Below are 17,850 nucleotides of genomic sequence, written 5' to 3' on the forward strand. Positions count from 1 at the left end.
TAATAAGAGAATATTTCCATGAAGGGGAGACACTTTTCAAATTCTTATTCATATTGAAGACTTTAAGTAATATATTTAAACTATCTTTTGGTATTAACTTATAAATTTCAGCAATTATTCCGTCATTGCCATGAGCATTATTGTTTTAGCTTTTTAATGTGTGCCTTTAATTCAGATATTGAAATAGGTTAATCAATAAGATTAATTTGATCCATAGTTAATTTTTTCTTAGTATAACTCTTAATGAATTCTTTTATTTTTTGTCTTGGGAGTCTATTAACATATTGTCCTCATTTATTCTAGTAAAATAATCTCTAAATTCTTTTAGTATATCTTCTAATTCTGAAACTTTCTTTCTTTTGGAAAGTGAATATATTTCTTTAATATGATTAGATTTGTTGTATAATTTAGTTCTCATAACTAATTTGTGCATATACTTAGGATTAACTGAGTTATTAATGATTTTAATTTTCTCCAAATTAATCACTGTTTTATGATTTATGATTTCTAGATATTTACCCTTCATTCATGTATCTGTTTTAACATATCTGTATTTGTTTTTTGGCTGTCCAGCTTTAAATTATCTATTTACTCTTATAAATCTATAAAATCTTTATCCCATTGCTTTTTCTTTGTGGTGTACCAAGATAAAATTATGCCATATAGATATGCCTTTAAGGCATCCCCAACCTATATTGTAGTTATGTCTTGCACGTTATTAGTAATCAAAAAATGTTCAGTCTTTTTTGAAAAAAATTCCTTAAACCTCTTTTAAAATTTTTATATATGCAGGCATACATTTTATAGGAATTTTTAAATGTTGCTTTAATGCTAATTAAAAAGTTATTGCATTATGGTTCTAAAGTGGACATATTATTGTCTTAGCCTTGTCTAAACTGTTTATTTAATCTGTAGATATGTATACCCTATCCATTCTTGCTTGTGTTCTGTGTCTGTGGGTGCAGTGCATAAAAATGAGAATTTGGTTCTGAAAAATCATGCATATCTTTGACTTGAATTAAATCAATATATATATTTTTTTAATTCCTTAGCAAGGGTGGATAGTCTTCTTTTTTTAGTGGAATTAGAATCTTCATCTTTTATTATACAAATAAAATCCTCTGCTACTATAATACTGCCCCTTAACAAAAGTATAATCTGTTCCATTTGTTTCTTTACACTCTTTACTCCTATTCCAGGAAAACAATATAAATTGACAAGGGTATAATATTTCGTATTCATTTCTAGTGTGACAGGCTTTTCTCATCTTTAAAGGAGTCAATTATTTTAGGTATAGGTGTCATGTATTTCCATAATAATGCTACACCCCTTCTTTTCTGAGTATGGTGCGAGCTAGATACTACACTATATCTTTTTGTGTTGTCTATCTATATACTGCAATATATGAGTCTCTTGTAAAAAAATAATCTGTGAATTGAGAATTCTAAGGTATTTTTGTAAACTCCCTCTCTTACAACTATTATGTAGACTATTTGTGTTTAATGATATACAATTAAGATAAGACATAAAGCTGAGTCAATGAGTTTATGTATAACTTTTCCATAGAATTCAAATTGTGAATAACACTCCTCTATATATTTGTAGATCATAAATAATTATATAATCATTAACTAAAGAAGTAGATAAAATATATATGGAGACTATTTGCAAAGACCCACAACAATGAAATAACTTCTGTTAATTGTGAACATATCATCACAAAAACTTTCATACCTCACCTGAAGTCTAAAACTCCCTGCTTGAATAGAAAATCAATCCAAACATTCCACCCATTCAAGAGTAACAAAGAAAAAAAAATCCAACCACACCTCTGCTATAAATTCAATGATAAATTTTAACTTAAAACATTAAAGTTATAAAGAACATATTGCTGAGTCACACTCTCTAAATTAGTTAAACTAGAAAAAGTTAGCTGGATATACTCTATCATAAATATTTCAACAGTGTCATAATTGTTGAACAGTAAATGTAAAAAAAAATTCCCTTCGGTTATTAATACGTTTTAAGTCTGCATAGTTAATAATCAATCTGATGTTTATTCCCCCTTTTTCTTCTTATTTTTCTCCTTTCTCCTTCCTCCCTCATTCAACACTAAAAAGTGTAATAGTTTAAATGTTCATTTTATTTTTAAACCTCTGTTTTAACACATTAGAAAGATAGGAGAGGTGGCACTTCAGTTCCTCTACAAATCAATAATAGTCTGCCAACTAATATGATACTGTTAATCAAACAAATAATGTAAACTGACATATAAATGTTGCAAAATCCAACAATTCATCAATTATCTAGTATTACAGATACTACATAATGAATTTAATATCGCTTGAATATGAAAAGCTAAAACCACACATTCTGCATTTAAAACATATTGAACAGCATATTTAGCAGGGTGGGAATAAGGAATTTTGAAACATATGTTATTTTTTCAGTTTATATCTGGCATTTGCATAATAATAGTTCTGAGAACAGAAGTAGTTGATGCTGTCTATACTTGACTTTCTAGGAAAGGATCACATCATCTATCATCCTTTAACAACTCAAAACAACTGTAAAGACCAAAATATTATTATAAACTGTATTCATAAATCACGTAATCATATTATAAATGTAATAACAGTTAACAGCCTGTAGCTGTAACTAGGAGAGATGAGTAATGGGAGGATTTGGGGGGGGTTCGGAAGTAGACATGGCCATGGGTGCTGGTAAAAAACATGTAATAGTGTAGGTTATGAGAACATTCTTGCTTTAGTAACACTGCTTTTGAGTGACTTTTACAAGAGAAAAAAATACTGGAATGACAGTTAGCAATAAACATGTCTTTCCCTTTGTAAATTATTGCAGATCAGTTTTTTTCTTGCATTTTTGTAATTTGTTCAATGCTCTTTATGAAAACACTAAGATAAACAACAGAGTCTACATACTTCATGTAGTTTGAAGCAAAATAACAGTCTGTCAATATTTTTTGTAGTAAAATTAATCTGAATGTTTACACTCATATTCCAAAGTTAAAATTGCATGCAAGTATTGGAATGTTAGTAACTCTGCACATTGTTTATGTAGAAAAAGAATAGCTAGCAGTATCACTTTCCCTTCATTGTATATCACTAATTGTGTTGGTGGTAATCACTCTGATCACACAACAATGCCCTAACCTCCCAGTAAGACAATCTGAAAGTAATAATGCCCTTTGGGTTCAGAGTTTTGTGCAAGTATTTATTTGCTTCATGATAATACATGGTTGCAACTGCTAAACGCTTTCCGTTTTTCTGAGGATAAAAGCTGCTAAGTCATTATATACTATTAAAATAATTATTGTTATAAAAGGGTATCATGCACTGGACTCTAAAGCATAATTTGCCCTTAATGACTTTTAAGCTAGGAAAGCAAAGGCTGAAGGGTTTATTAGGATAAGCAGATTTCCTCCACTGTAAATAGCCATTGGCTTAACTCCCCCATCCCCACCCCAGCAATGTATACATATCATACAGACATATTCCTGTAATACTGAATGTTCATCTTTTCCACACTCCAGAGATTCATTTCTCTGATTTATTTACCTCAGTGCAACCCAGACGTATCACAGAATTTATTGTCTCACTTTCTCTGGTGACCTGGGAAGAACAGCAGCCTGTCTTCCTGATTCAAGGAGCATCTATTCAAAGATTTAATGACACCACCCCCTTCACATTAGAAATTTTTCACTCTTTTTTTTTTTTTTTTTGCTGAGTCTTTACCTTTAAGGTTTAATATACGCTACAAAACTGTGTAAACTATAACTCAGCTTTTCCTACTGTCTTTAGGAATATACCTGAAACTTCTGTGACTGCAATTCCACTTCCTTATAATTTATGGCTTTAAGATGTTTAATTCAAAAGGCTAAAATTTTTTAGACAGCATCCATCACTAGGCATTCGCGAGACAGAACTTTTTATAAAAAAATGTTATTACCTTTCTATAATTAACCAAACGTAATTACACTCATCAGGAAGCTATGCTCAAAAATGCCACAAAGACTTTAGAACTCTACCAGTGAACTTGACCAACTAAATCAAACCGACATGAAGAGATTTCTGGTTCAAGTGTAACACCAACACAGCTACTGACAACAAGGCACCAACAGGAGCCAACATCCCCATGGAACATTGATTGCCAGCCTTGTGGCTGTGGCAGGAACAAATTCTCTGAAATTAGCACTAAAAAGGTAAGAGCTATTACTTTTCTTGCTAGTGCTAACACCACAGCAATTCCCTCCAGAGCTTTCAACATCCAGCCCCTCCAAAAGCTCTTACAAAAGATAACGACAGGGATCAAAATTACTTATAAAAAAATCATCCAACAACTGTACAACAGCCCCAATCATACAACAATCTACTAGAACCACCAATAATCATGCTCATCAGCTAATATGTGCTTTTTATAAGTCAAGCAACATCAACAGCACAGCAAAAACCTCACTCCCCCAAATCACAGCATAAGCAGTGCTCATCGAGCCAATCCAGGAAAGCTGGATATCCAACAGATATCCAGCATAATTTCAACATATAATCAGATAAAATTAATGACTACATTGTTAATTTTCAAATTAAATACCAACAAATATGTCCATAGCACCAACTTTCTTTCATGGACATAACACAATCAAGGAGATAGTTAGATAGTAAGCTATTCTGTCTATTTCTATTAACAAAAGAAAGTCACCAGAAAACATTAAATAAGCCAATCTTTTATAAGCAAAAACCAATATATATATATATATATATATATATATATATATATATATATATATGCTAATGTGTATATGCATCCAAATACACACACTTACATACCTATATCTATATCTATACAGATGTACATAGAATCACACATACAAATAGACATACAAACATGAATGATTAAATAAAGAAATTACCTTAATGTGTGATGGAACTGGATTTCTACTTAAGTATATCTATATTATGAAACAGGTGAACTGTGTTAAATGAAAAAGCAGTATTATATAAAAATTTGTATTTAGAGTGAAGACAAAAACAATTATTTTTCCTGTAGTATCTTCGTTTTTTTTTTTTCATTCACTTTCCAGTTGTTTCTCTCAGCTTGTCTCTTTAACAAGATGTTACTCCATTCCATAGCTTCTGTCGTGTCCAATATATCTTTTGATTTCATTAATGTTCTGGCATTGTCTATATCCTGAAAAGGTTGTTGTTTAATTTGGAAGGAATATTTTCAGTCTAGCTGGCAAAAGTAAATGTACTTTAATCTGATGTTTTTTGAGTTCTTTAATTAAAGGTAAGAAACATTTGCTCCTAGACATCACAACAGAGGAATAATCATTGTCAAATATTATTGTATAGTCTTGAATTCTGATGGGAGACTTTGTCCAAGCTGTTTTTAGTTTCACTTCTTTATCTTGTGTAGGAAAAATTCTTACAATGGTAGATCTCAGAGTTGATTTCTTAGAGGAGAAAGCAGCTACAGATAGAGACCTATATGCTATCTTGATGCCAAATAACATTGCTTCTGAAAGATCTAGGGCTTTAAGAAGCCAAGATGTTAAAAAGTTTGTCATATTGTCTCTTTCAATGCCTTCAGGTTGTCCAAAGATTCTAATATTATTTCTTCGGGATCTATTCTCTAGATCACCGATTTTTTTCCAAAAGTAAGGTGTTCTGTTTCAGTAAAAATTCTATGTTATGTTAATTTTCTGATCATCTTCCTTCAAAGTCATTTAAGGCATCTTCTATCCCTGAAATTTGAGGTTTTTGTTGTATCTGCTCCTTCTGTTTGAAACAAATCTCTTTAAAATTGTCAATTTTATTGTCCATTTTGTCCATCTTGAGGAAGAGCTCTTGTATGCTGGTAAGAACAAACTGCATATTCTTTCTTAAATTAAAGTCTTGAGAGCTTACTTTTGTGTGACTCATCCTGGAATGTAGTAAGAGAGATTTTCCAATTGAAATTTTGACATGAAAATATTAGAATAAAAAAATTTAATATTGTTCTACAGGAGGCTTCAAAATAATATTATTTGATGAAAAAAATTGAATAGAATAACTTAATAATGTAATTTCCTGTCAGAAGTAAAATGTTACAGCAGAGCTGGTGAAATCTGCTGCTAGTCAGTCAGCATCCTGGCCACACCCCCTATCTCCACATTATTAATATTAATCCTATTACATTACAAAATAAATTTACACATGCTACACCTCCCACATTTATACATCCAGTGATTACTTATGATAAAATTGTTTCTCCTTTCCAAACTGTTGTTTAAATTATATCCTTTCCTATATACTATGATGGGATTTTCCCCCACCCTGTCAAATACCTCATTAATTTCTCATAAAATCTCCCAGTTCTTATTCAATATCCACGTCATCTTTGAGCTCTGCAGGTTAAAGGAAGTAATGAGGGCCTTAGAGTACTTATTATTATCCACTCTTGTTTCTGTCATAATAATACCCAAACTATCATCCAGTTTTAGAGTAGGATTAAAATTACCTCTTTCCCTCTTCACAGAAACTTCATCTATAAGCTCCTGCACTATTGACTTTGGGTATCCACTTTTACAAATATTCCCAGCAGGTTTTCACGTTTGATCTTAAAATCCCCTTCAAGAGTGCTCATACCCACACCAATTGCCCCTTAATTACCATTGTCTTCTACCTATAAGGGTGGGAGCTTGTAAAATGCAGTAGGATATTAGAATAAGTGGGTTTCCTATAAACCCGTGAAATGTACTTGCCCAATTCATTATCTTTTTCAATCATTGCATCCAAATAAGACATCTTATCCTTATGGTAGGAATATGTAAAATATAAAAATTCAGTACTCTTATTAATATTATCCATAAATTGTAATAAACTCTCTATATCATACCTCCAAACCATAAAGATATCATCCAAATAATGCAAATATAATTTCACAAACCATCTATATGACTGGTCTAAAATGAACAAGAATTCCCATTGTAACATCACCATATTATCCAGTAGGAACCCACAGGTGAGCCCATCGTCACACCTATCTTTGGTCTGTATATTTTACCTTCAAAAAATATAAAGTTATTTTTTAATATAATTTCAGTTACTCCACAAAAATATTTATACATCCCTGATCCACACCTCTTCTTTCTAAATAGGCCCCAAACCATTCCAGTCGTAAGGGATGTGGGATTACTGTATACAAATCACATACATCTATCATCACCAACAAATCTGTTTCACAATAGGTGACATCATTCATCTTTCTGAGAATGTCCCATGAATCCCTACACAAATGGTGCTCATCCCCTAATAAATGTTTTAACGTATGGTCCAAACATTCATAACATGGATTATTGGTGAAGGTCACATGACAATTTTTGTAGGATAGCATCACATGATTTTTTAAAAGGTTGTCATATGATTTTATTGTGACTATTTAAGGATGGAGTGTATGAGAGTTTCTGTATCTGATGAAGTTTTATGGTGTGTAAAGCAAAAGCACTCATACGTATATAAAGGAATAAATTATATTAATTTATTTTTTGGGTGGTTGTTTCATGAAGTTCTAATAACGGAGCTGAGCATTTTATTATTTTCACAGTAATGTGATATAAAAGAACCTGAGCAATGAGGAATTGTATAAATATTTGGAATCTGATGAAGGATTAACAATAAAACATGAACAGATGTGAATAAAACTTAGGAATATTTTAGAAGACTAAAATTAATACTGAAAACAGCGCTGACATAAAGGAACAAAGTCCAAACTTTAAACCAATTTGCTTTTCAGGTCTTAACTTACAGTTTTGGAGAGACTGACTGGCCCCAAAAGGTGTTGGATCGATTGGTCAGGAAAACTAGAAGGATGTTTCATGCTTATCAAATGATTTATAAAAATCAGTGTATACCAAAAGTATATATTCCCCATTCTGAAGGAGGTATGAGCTTCCTTGAAATTGATTAAATGTATAGATCTGCAATTGTATGACTGCAAACATATCTGCTGACCTCACAATACCTAAACACAGTGAAAATTTTAAAACATGAGGAAAATAAGTCTAAGATGACTTCCCTGCTTAGTTTAGTAGAAGCATATTGGTGTCAAGCAGGAATGGAGATCAAACGAGAAGTAAATAAAAAACAGGTAGCAACTGAATGTGCCAAAACACCAAAAAAAAAAAAAAAAGAATGTAAGGTGAAGGATCAAATGAGAAGGTATGAAATGTGAAAAATGCATAGATAGAGTTACAAGTATAGAAAACTCTAGGAACAACCTCATGTCGATCAGAATCAAATGCAGGAATGGACATGGAGAGGTGAATTTAAACCAAAAGACAAAAGGTTAATATTGGTGGCCCAAGATAGTGGACTACGTACATGTTGGTTTACAATGTCCGCCGAACATGTGGAAGAAACAGACAAATATAGATTTTGTAAAATAGAATTGGAAACAGTTATACATCTTGTTGCTGGTTGTGATATACTGATGGCAGAAGGACTGTATACTGAAAGGCATAATAATGTGGCAAGACTGTTGCATTGGGGATTGTGTAAACTTTATAATATTGAAGTAGCTGAAAATCATTGGAAATGTGAGCCACAAAGCATTATAGAAAATGATGAAGTTTATATCAAATGGGATTATCCATTACATTATTACGCATTTCAGTATACAGTCCTTCTGCCATTAGTATATCACAACCAACAACAAGATGTATAACTGTTTCCAATTCTCTTGGAATGTTAGATTATTTAATGTACACTCTGAGTGGCTAATAGACTGTGTTTAAATTGCTTGTAATTGTTCTTTAGTGTTTACTATGTTAATTTTGCCTGTGTAACTTCCTTTGGAGCTTTTCTCCCTCGGGCTTCCACTGAAAATGTACATGTATCCAGTCAGACTATCCTGATCAACAAATGTAAAATAAAATAAATAAAAATAAAAAATAAAATTACCAACAGTTCAAAAACTAGATGCTAGAAAACCAGATATAGTTGTCCATGAAAAGAAGACAAAAATTGCATTGATCATTGAAATTGCTACACCCAGTGACTACATTGTCTTATCTACAGAGAGACACAAAGTCATAAAATACCAGAATTTGTAGGCAGAAACAAGGACAGTGTGGAATAAGGATACCCAGGCAGTTCCACTAGTAGTAGGAACAATGGGTCTTATAAAACAAGAATTTATAGTCATATTTAGATATACGTAACTACATATAAACTGCAGAAGCAGTCATTACTGGGCACATTGTGGGTGCTGCAAAGAGCACATTTATCTAATGTCAAAGAAACAATACTAATTTCTTGAAATTTAATTATACTTTGACTTAAGAATGGGGTCCATTTATGTCATGATAATAGAAACCCAAATGCCTGATGAACATCACTAAACATGCTGGTGGACCTACTCTTACAACCATTCAACCTGAGTCTTTCATTGGCTTTGTCTCTGAGGTTTGGTGTAAATCAGTTGCAATGCCTCTTCCCAAGGATGGCCCCACTGCATATCCTGAAAATTATGGGCTCACCTGCCTCATGGGCCTCATATGCAAGGCCATGGAATGGGTCATAACTGACCTGATAAAGTATGAAACTAAAGCCATGTTATATAAGGTCTGACCACAACAGTTTGGCTTTGTTAAGGGAATATCCTGTTTAATGAATCTGGTACCATTTTTGAAAGGGTAATACATGCCATGGACAGTGGTTGTACTGTCCATAAAGCATGCCTTGACCTCAATGAGGCATTTCATACTGTACCACATGCCAACATTATCAACAAGCTAAATGCACTTTGATCCTTATGTAGTTAGATGGAGAGCTAATTGTCTGAGGGACATAACCCACATTGTGAAGGTAGCAGACATCCTCAGAGAGCATGAATAAACCCAGTGGAGTATTGCATGGTTCTGTGTTGGGTTCTCTGCAATTTGACATATACTTCTCTGATTTCCAAATCTAAGAACAGGAACTCTGATTATACACATTTACCAGTGATTTTAGGCTATGTGTTATACTTAAATCTATGTCTGATGTGCAGAAGCTACAAAGTGAACATATATATGTTAGTTTCTGGTGCACTGAAAACAGGCTAAAACTAAATGCTAAAAAATCTAACATTGTTGCATTTGGCAAGCAAGCCCTCAAACCAGCTTATAATATGGAAAACACTAAAATAAAGATGTTGTGAGTGAATCTGGAAGATGAATAGATAACTCCCTTTCATTTGGTCATATTGCAACAGTGGTTAGAAGTTTGATTGCATTTCGTTGTATTTTATCAAGATCTATATAAGTCCTTACCCATCTATATTCTGCACTGATGAGACCCATAACAGAATAGGATAGGATAGAATACAATGTCTCATTTGCAATGAATTTTACTTAAAACATCAAGCCGTTGAGGATACTCCCAAGGTTGCTGACAAAAAAAATCATGGGCCTAAAGGATCTGAGCTATCAAGAGAGGATGGAGGCTTTGTCCCTGTATTCATTCTCCTACAGAATCCTTATGGATGATCTGTTCCTTGCCTCCCAAGCCATTAGGGATCTGGCAGTATAAGATCTGTTATTTCTTCACAAATCAAACAGTCCAGTGAGCACTTCAACCTACTTCAGCAAATAAATAAATTACAGTGAAGAATCAGAATTATCATTTACAATACTGTCCTCAGTTTTTACAGGGGTCTCCTCATGCTGTCTGAATAATATATTTAAGGTTCATTGCAGACAAATGCAAAGTATTGCACATTTCTGAAATAATCCTAATTTAATGTATAACAAGGGGAGAGTAAAAATAATTATATTTGTGGAGAAAAGGGATATGAGGTTTTTCATAATATCTGAAGTGCTTTAGCAAGACCAACTGAAAGGTCTTAGCAGCACCAAACTAAATTCTGGAATCTATCATGCTCCTCCAGGCCTTAATCAGGCCATACTTGGAATAATGTATGTAGTTTTGGAGACAATACAAATAAAAATATATCAGGGTGGTGGAAGGAACCCAGAGGAAGACCACCAAAAAAGTGCATAGCATGACAGGAAAAGGATATAACCAGAGCATAGGGGAGCTGGAGTTCTTCTTACTAGTGACTAGAACAGAAAAGGGGGACATAAAGAGGGTTGCATAAGATTGGATCAGAGAAATGTGATGGGGAAGTCTTGAAGAGAAAAGATAAAGGATGATGAAGCTGCATGAATAAATTGTAGTAACCAGTTATAACTGGAAGCTTTAACAGTTCTTCTTCATAGAGATGGTTGTGGCCCTGTCAGAGTACTGGAATGGGAGAAGGAGATGCAATATATTGAGGTATTTAACAGAACATGTGACAGCTACACAATGGGTGAGGGGGTGCATAGATGCAGAGAAAGCAGAATATTAAATGCATTAAACAATAAGAACAGGTTGACATATTGTTTGCTTTTGCCACCAGGAAAATATCATTTAATACAATCTCTGACTCCATTTGGCTCAAAGCCAAAGATAATATTAGCACATCCACTGATTCTGCTTCTGTGATATCATCTTCTTTGTGCAGCTCAATGACATCTTAATTGAAGCCATCTAACCTTGAGGAACAAAAATGGTTATTACTCACTCTTAGGGTGTCTCATAAGCTCGCCATTTAAGTCTGAGAACTCGATAAGTCACTTATTGTGGAATGGCATATCAGTGATCATCCATCTTTCTGAGGGCACTGCCTTGCCTTTCCTTGGCCATTTATCATGAGAAAGGTATGCCTAACTCATCTATCAGACATTGCTGGTATATGTCCATTTTTACTGGTGTACAGCATTGGTCGCCCTTCATTATTAGGACATGGCCTTTGTTACCAATGTTTATATGGAATTACATTGATCATCTTAATGTCATTCAGAACTTACTATATTTGTCAAAGGAGTTAAATCTTCCAATATTCAGCACTTCAGATCTGGTTAGAGTGCTGTTTGCATGTGCCATCTCTCACATCTAGCTGTGTACATTAAAAGACTCTGATCTAGAAATACTTTGTCCTTGAATGTGTGTTTCAGTTATTTTGTCAGGAGATAACATACATTGAGCAGTACTAAAAATTCTAATTCATTTCATATTCATAAATTATTGGTTTTATACTTGTCTCTTGACATTCCATTGAAATCGCAGTGGCTATAAATTCTGATTTCTTATTTTTATTCTTAAATTGCTGGCTTTGTGCTTGTTTCTTGCCATGCCAATTTAAGAAGTTTCAAATAGAAATACCATTGTTAATGTTATTAGTGGTCTCTTGTAGTATATTTCAGTATAAAAAGTAAAATAAAAAGACAACTCAACAACCAGATGGTGCACTGATGCAGTGGTAGCATCGTCACCTCACAGCAAGTGGTTGTTCAGTTTGATTCTTGGCTGGGGTGCCGTCTGTGCAGAGTCTGCATGTTCTCCCTGGGTTCATGTGGGTTTCTTCTGGGTGTTCCAGTTTCCTCCCATGTTACAAAGACATGTATCTGGACCATTTCTCCCCAGGCCTCCGCTGAAAATTGGCTCATTCCAAGTCAGACTTTCCCAGTTAACAAATGTTAAATAAATAACTCCCTTGTGCTGTCCTATGATCAGAATTCTTTGCTTTAATGACTTTCATATTTTTTTTTCTGCATTGGTTTATGAGGAACTAATGAGAAATGTTGAAAGACATTTTGTTTTGTTAACATTTTGAATTTTATGGATATGATCTACAACTAGATGTTTGCTATACCAAAGCAGCCCTCATGGATATTAACTAACACATTAAAACTGTGGACCCGCACAACAAACCTTCCTGACATTTATGCAGTTGGTATTTTCCATCTCTAAATACAAGGTACAACCAGTCATTTTCTATGACCATCCATTCATAATGGTCACAAGCATCACAGGAAACAACTGATCTTTTCTGGTTTCTCTTTGCATAAGGGCATTCTTGACTTCCTAACACTTGTAGTTTAATACACACCCAGTGGATCCATGAGTATGACGCTTCTGCTTTCATATACATTGAATCTGACAGTCCTTTGGCATTGCCATGTTACTTTTCCCTTTATGATTAGCCACTTAGGAATGTGCTCCCAAGACATGAGCTTAGCTCTCCAAGCATGCCAGTGTCATTGATAAAACATCCTTTCTTTGGTCAAATATTTGTGCTAAATACTGATGAGTTGTTAATAATGTGTCTTTAGATAAATAATGATGAAAATTCCTCATGCCCTAAACCATGCTTTACTATCACTCAGGATCTAATTAAACTAAGATTTTATTAGGGATCTTAAAGTAATATAGTGATTCTCTGTAGGTTCAAAAGTAGTTATGCCCCCAAGTACTGTCTGGCTAAGTGAATTGCTCAAGGTCACACAGAAAACAAAGTGAGTGAATCAAACCCTATACCACAGGAAACAGCCTGTTAATAACTCATAGCCTTAATTCCCAAACCTCTGTGATAAAATGGTACCAATCTGATAAGAGGAGCAGTATATGATACTATAATACATGCAGAAAGCTGAAAGTGGATAAGGACTTCCATAAGACCTTGTCATTGTCTTGCTTGCTACCATCTGGTACAGTCATTCTACAACAATGTATTCAGTGAATGCAGAACCACTGAGAGGCTCAGCAGAAATCTGTGACAGCAATTTATGAGTCCTAGGTATGATCTCAGATATGACTTGTTTTGAGGCCTATTTATCTTCAGCACAACCTCAATGTTATCTAGTGATGGATATAGTCCATCCTTGTTAACTACATTCCTATAACTGAAACTAACCTCCTTAAAAAGCTGGTATTTGTCTCTATTTTCTCACTATTAATACCCTTTCAGCTAATGTAGGCCTTCTAGTAGATTATTTAAGTGGTCATTATAATCTTCTTTATCTGTTGCAAGAATATTATCAGAGAAACAGACTGTATTAGGAATTTCCTGGAGTAATTGGTCATCTTTTGCCTTTTGTCAGATGGCTAGTGTAGCTAACACTGTGAAAACAAGATGGCTGTATTTGAACAATTCTGTAAATGTGTGTGTGTGTGTGTGTGTGTGTGTGTGTGTGTGTGTGTGTGTGTGTGTGTGTGTGTGTGTGTGTGTGTGTGTGTGGGTGTGTCTGGTGTGTTAATAATCAAGAAGTACTTCGATGATTCTTTCATTTTCCTGGTCCAAATTACACTTAGCAAAGAAAGTTCTCAGCAGCCTTCTGTATGTTCCCTTGGAAGCAGATACATCAGTTGCAAAAAAAGTACCTTCCATTCATTTTAACTACAGAACTCCTTATTATAGGAGACCTAAATGCTCCCACAAACTTGTTATATCCTCATTCAGTTATTTTAGCACATTTTCAGAGGCCCAACAGGTAGCATGCTCACCTTTGGTGTAGAAGATTAGATATCTGTGGATTCTATTTCCACACAAGATGTTTGGATTAATTTTCCCGTATTGACACTGCAGAATAAAATAAAGAGGGTGCTGCACTCTCCTGAGTGTGCCATCTTTCAGATAAGATGTTAAATTAAGGTTCCATCTGCCTGACTTGGTGACTGCTCAGGTCGGTTTAAAGGATCATGTGGCACTTATGAAAAAGAGTAGGGGTAGTTCCCCAATGTCCTGGATAAATTTCCCTCACTGAGTATGATCATCTTCTCGGGTCTCCCATGAAAAGAGGCTATTGACCTAGAGGAACTAACCCAATCACCAAAGTGAAAATAAAGTAAAATAAACAATATCAATCTCCCTTTACAGCTCTACAGTCTCAATCATATACTAAAACTGACAATAGCAGTAGGGAAAAAAATTAACTTTTAGAGCACACTGGATGATACCTACAACTGCATTGTTCAAGATCAAATTAGAAGGTATCTTGAATGCATGTCTCAGTGATTGCTTACCTATATTTATTGTGTAAGACTTAAAAAATGCAGGGCTACACATGTTTTACATTCTTAGAAATATGAGAAGCATGGATGTTAAATGTTTCAAATAAGTTCTGAATTTTTAATTCTTCCAAATGTTTTGTTCTAATACTGTGACAGGAGTGGACTCCATTCCTGAGTCAGGGTACAATTAGACATCGTGAAATTTGTATTCACCCTTTGATGTTTACCGAGATTTCTCTTTCTAGTACATACAATGCACACAAAATTGCCTCCTGCATATTCTCTGTGTAGAAATATAGGGTTTGTTGTGTAATACATATTTTTTTTCCTATTCTCAATAGTCCACTTGCGATAGAAATGTTACCATGTTCTAAAGATTCTACTCTCCATTTTTTCACCCTCCTATCAGTAAGTATGACAGCAGTGAGCACTTATTTCCCCTGGGATCTGTGAACCATTTTTCTCTGGGATATATATAAAATGCAGCCTATATATCAATGTCAGCTTGGTGATATTTTGTAAAATCTGCATATAAAATGTGCAGTTACTCACCAAAACTGCTTCTCTTGCTGATTCCATCTCTTCATTTGAACCTTACAAACTGAAGCATAATCTACCAGTTGTTATGTAATGACAATGATTATTATTTCAGTGCGATACTTTTGAAAGTCTCAAACAGCATGGCGTCCTTGTGCAAAATGCTTGTTAAAGTTAAAAGGATGCCTTATTTCACATACCACATCAAGACCATGATGTTTCTTAGTAATCATTTTCATCCACTTCTAGATATTACAGATGAAAAGCTAATCTCATCAAATTTTATAAGGCCCCCTAACCAAGTGAAAAAGATAACCCTCAGTAGCAAAGACTTTTGATCTAACTCTAACAGCACAAATACATTCTGTTATCTTAAAAAAGATACTTAATCTTAATCCTGGGCAAAACACTTTTTTTCTGGAGTGGCAGCATATTAAACAGGTATGGCATACAGGAAAGTGAACAGTTTTATTCTAAAGAGCTGAGGATGGCAATTATGCAATAGCTAAGGAAGAAACTATTTGTGGGTTGGGAGGAAGATGGAGGAGAATATAGGAAAACATCAGATGGAGAAAAGGAACAGCTTGAAACACATAAATGTGGAGCACTTTATGCAGAGTTAAACAAACATAGCTACAAGAAGGAAATGGAGAATTTGGGACCAAGATGAGCAGAAAAAAAGAAGACAGCTCTTTCTAAATGTACATGGAATGAGTGCTGAAAAGAATAACAAGTCTGCAAGCACTCCATATAACTTGGGACCAGTATATGTGGTGCCTGCATAGATAGTTTAGGACTCCAATTCAGACTTTGCAGGAATGACAGGTTAAAGAAGGAGAATGTCAGAAATGTAGAAATGGAGAAAATCTTCATAGGTTTTGGGAATGCAGACAAGTAAAGCAAATTTGGCGAACCTGTATGGAAGAATGGATAAAGATATTTGGCAAACAAGTACCTATTATGTAACACGTTTGCCTCATATAGTTGGGGGGTAGAGAACATGTTTGGAAGGAATCTGAAAAAAATCAAGTAATCTTTTTAGGCAGATGGGTAAGAAGTCTAATAGCAAAAATATGTAAGGGTTATTTTGAATGGAAAAATATGAACAAATAAGATCAAAGTGTACAATCTGTTAGAATATCTGCAGTAAGACAAGAAGGAAAAGCAAAGGTTAAGACTGGCAACAATAATGCTATGTTATAAAGGTTGGATGTTAAGTGGCTGACCAAGAAAAATATCAAATCTAATCTAGGTGAGCACAAATGCTTGAAAATAAAAGTACTGAAAAACAAATGTAAACCTTTTTTGTAGGGGAACAAGCCCCCTTGCCCCCTACCCCTGCTAACTATATATACCAATTCTGAGATTTCACTGCAGTAGAGAAAGTATAAAATAAACACTGTGCCACTATCTCATACAGACAAAAAAGCCAGTATGTGTGATCAACTAATTTTCAATCACAAATACTGGCTTTTGTATGTTCTACAGTGGAACGCTTAACCAAAATAATGTATTCCATTATAGCGGTGCAAAACTGGAGTCTGGAAAACTGTAGGATAACTGGAAGGACTAGCTATGTATGGCAACTCCTCAGTGAGACTGAGGGAGATGGGGGGAGTGACTTTTGAATAATAAAGAGTATGTCATGCTGTTTCATATTGCATCTAGAATGTTGAAAAATGTCTATGCTTCACTGTATTGTATGTAATGGTGTGTGCCAAATGGTATTTTATTGAAATAATAAACAATATAAAACCCCCAAAAATTATAAGATTTTCTTTATTAGTTAAGGTATATCTTTAGCTGTGGTGACTTAGCATCCTCTGTGAGACAAGCTTAGTTTCAAACATATTTAATCTCTAGTCACTTATCCCTTGCTCAACAAGAACAGTTTTCCCATAGAACTGACAAAGTTAAGCGACATGAGAGAGAGAAGACCAGCATCATGCACGCTGCTGTAAAACTGATGAAGCCCTCCCTTCTAAACCTTATTCATATGTGCTAACCTTAAACTTACTCCTGCCCCTAACACTAACCTTGCATATTACCTTGCAAAAAAACATTTCACTGACAGCACCACTATTCACACAAATCTGGTCCGGTGATGGGATTAGGAGTTTGAGGGGGGGGGGGGTTATTATTTTTAGTTATTGGAATGGAAACAGAAAACACGTGTTTTCCTTTTTCAGAAAGTTGGCATTTGGATTTTGATTTGAGGGGATATTAGAATTTAAGTTGCTGATAGGGTGAGTATCAACATGTCTTCAGTCTGAACACTGAAAAATTCCTCCCCCTGCAAAATCACAAGTTTTGTTTTATTACAGTGTTTTTCAAATAGTCAATATTATCAATTTCCTTTGATATACGCATATGTAAACTCACTCATGTACCTATACAACCACACATAAAAACATCACCTATAGTCCCCAAAAAAAGT

Source organism: Protopterus annectens, chromosome 5.part0 (genome assembly GCF_019279795.1).
Source record: "Protopterus annectens isolate FY-2018-M chromosome 5.part0, PAN1.0, whole genome shotgun sequence".
Classification (NCBI taxonomy): Eukaryota; Metazoa; Chordata; order Ceratodontiformes; family Protopteridae; genus Protopterus; species Protopterus annectens.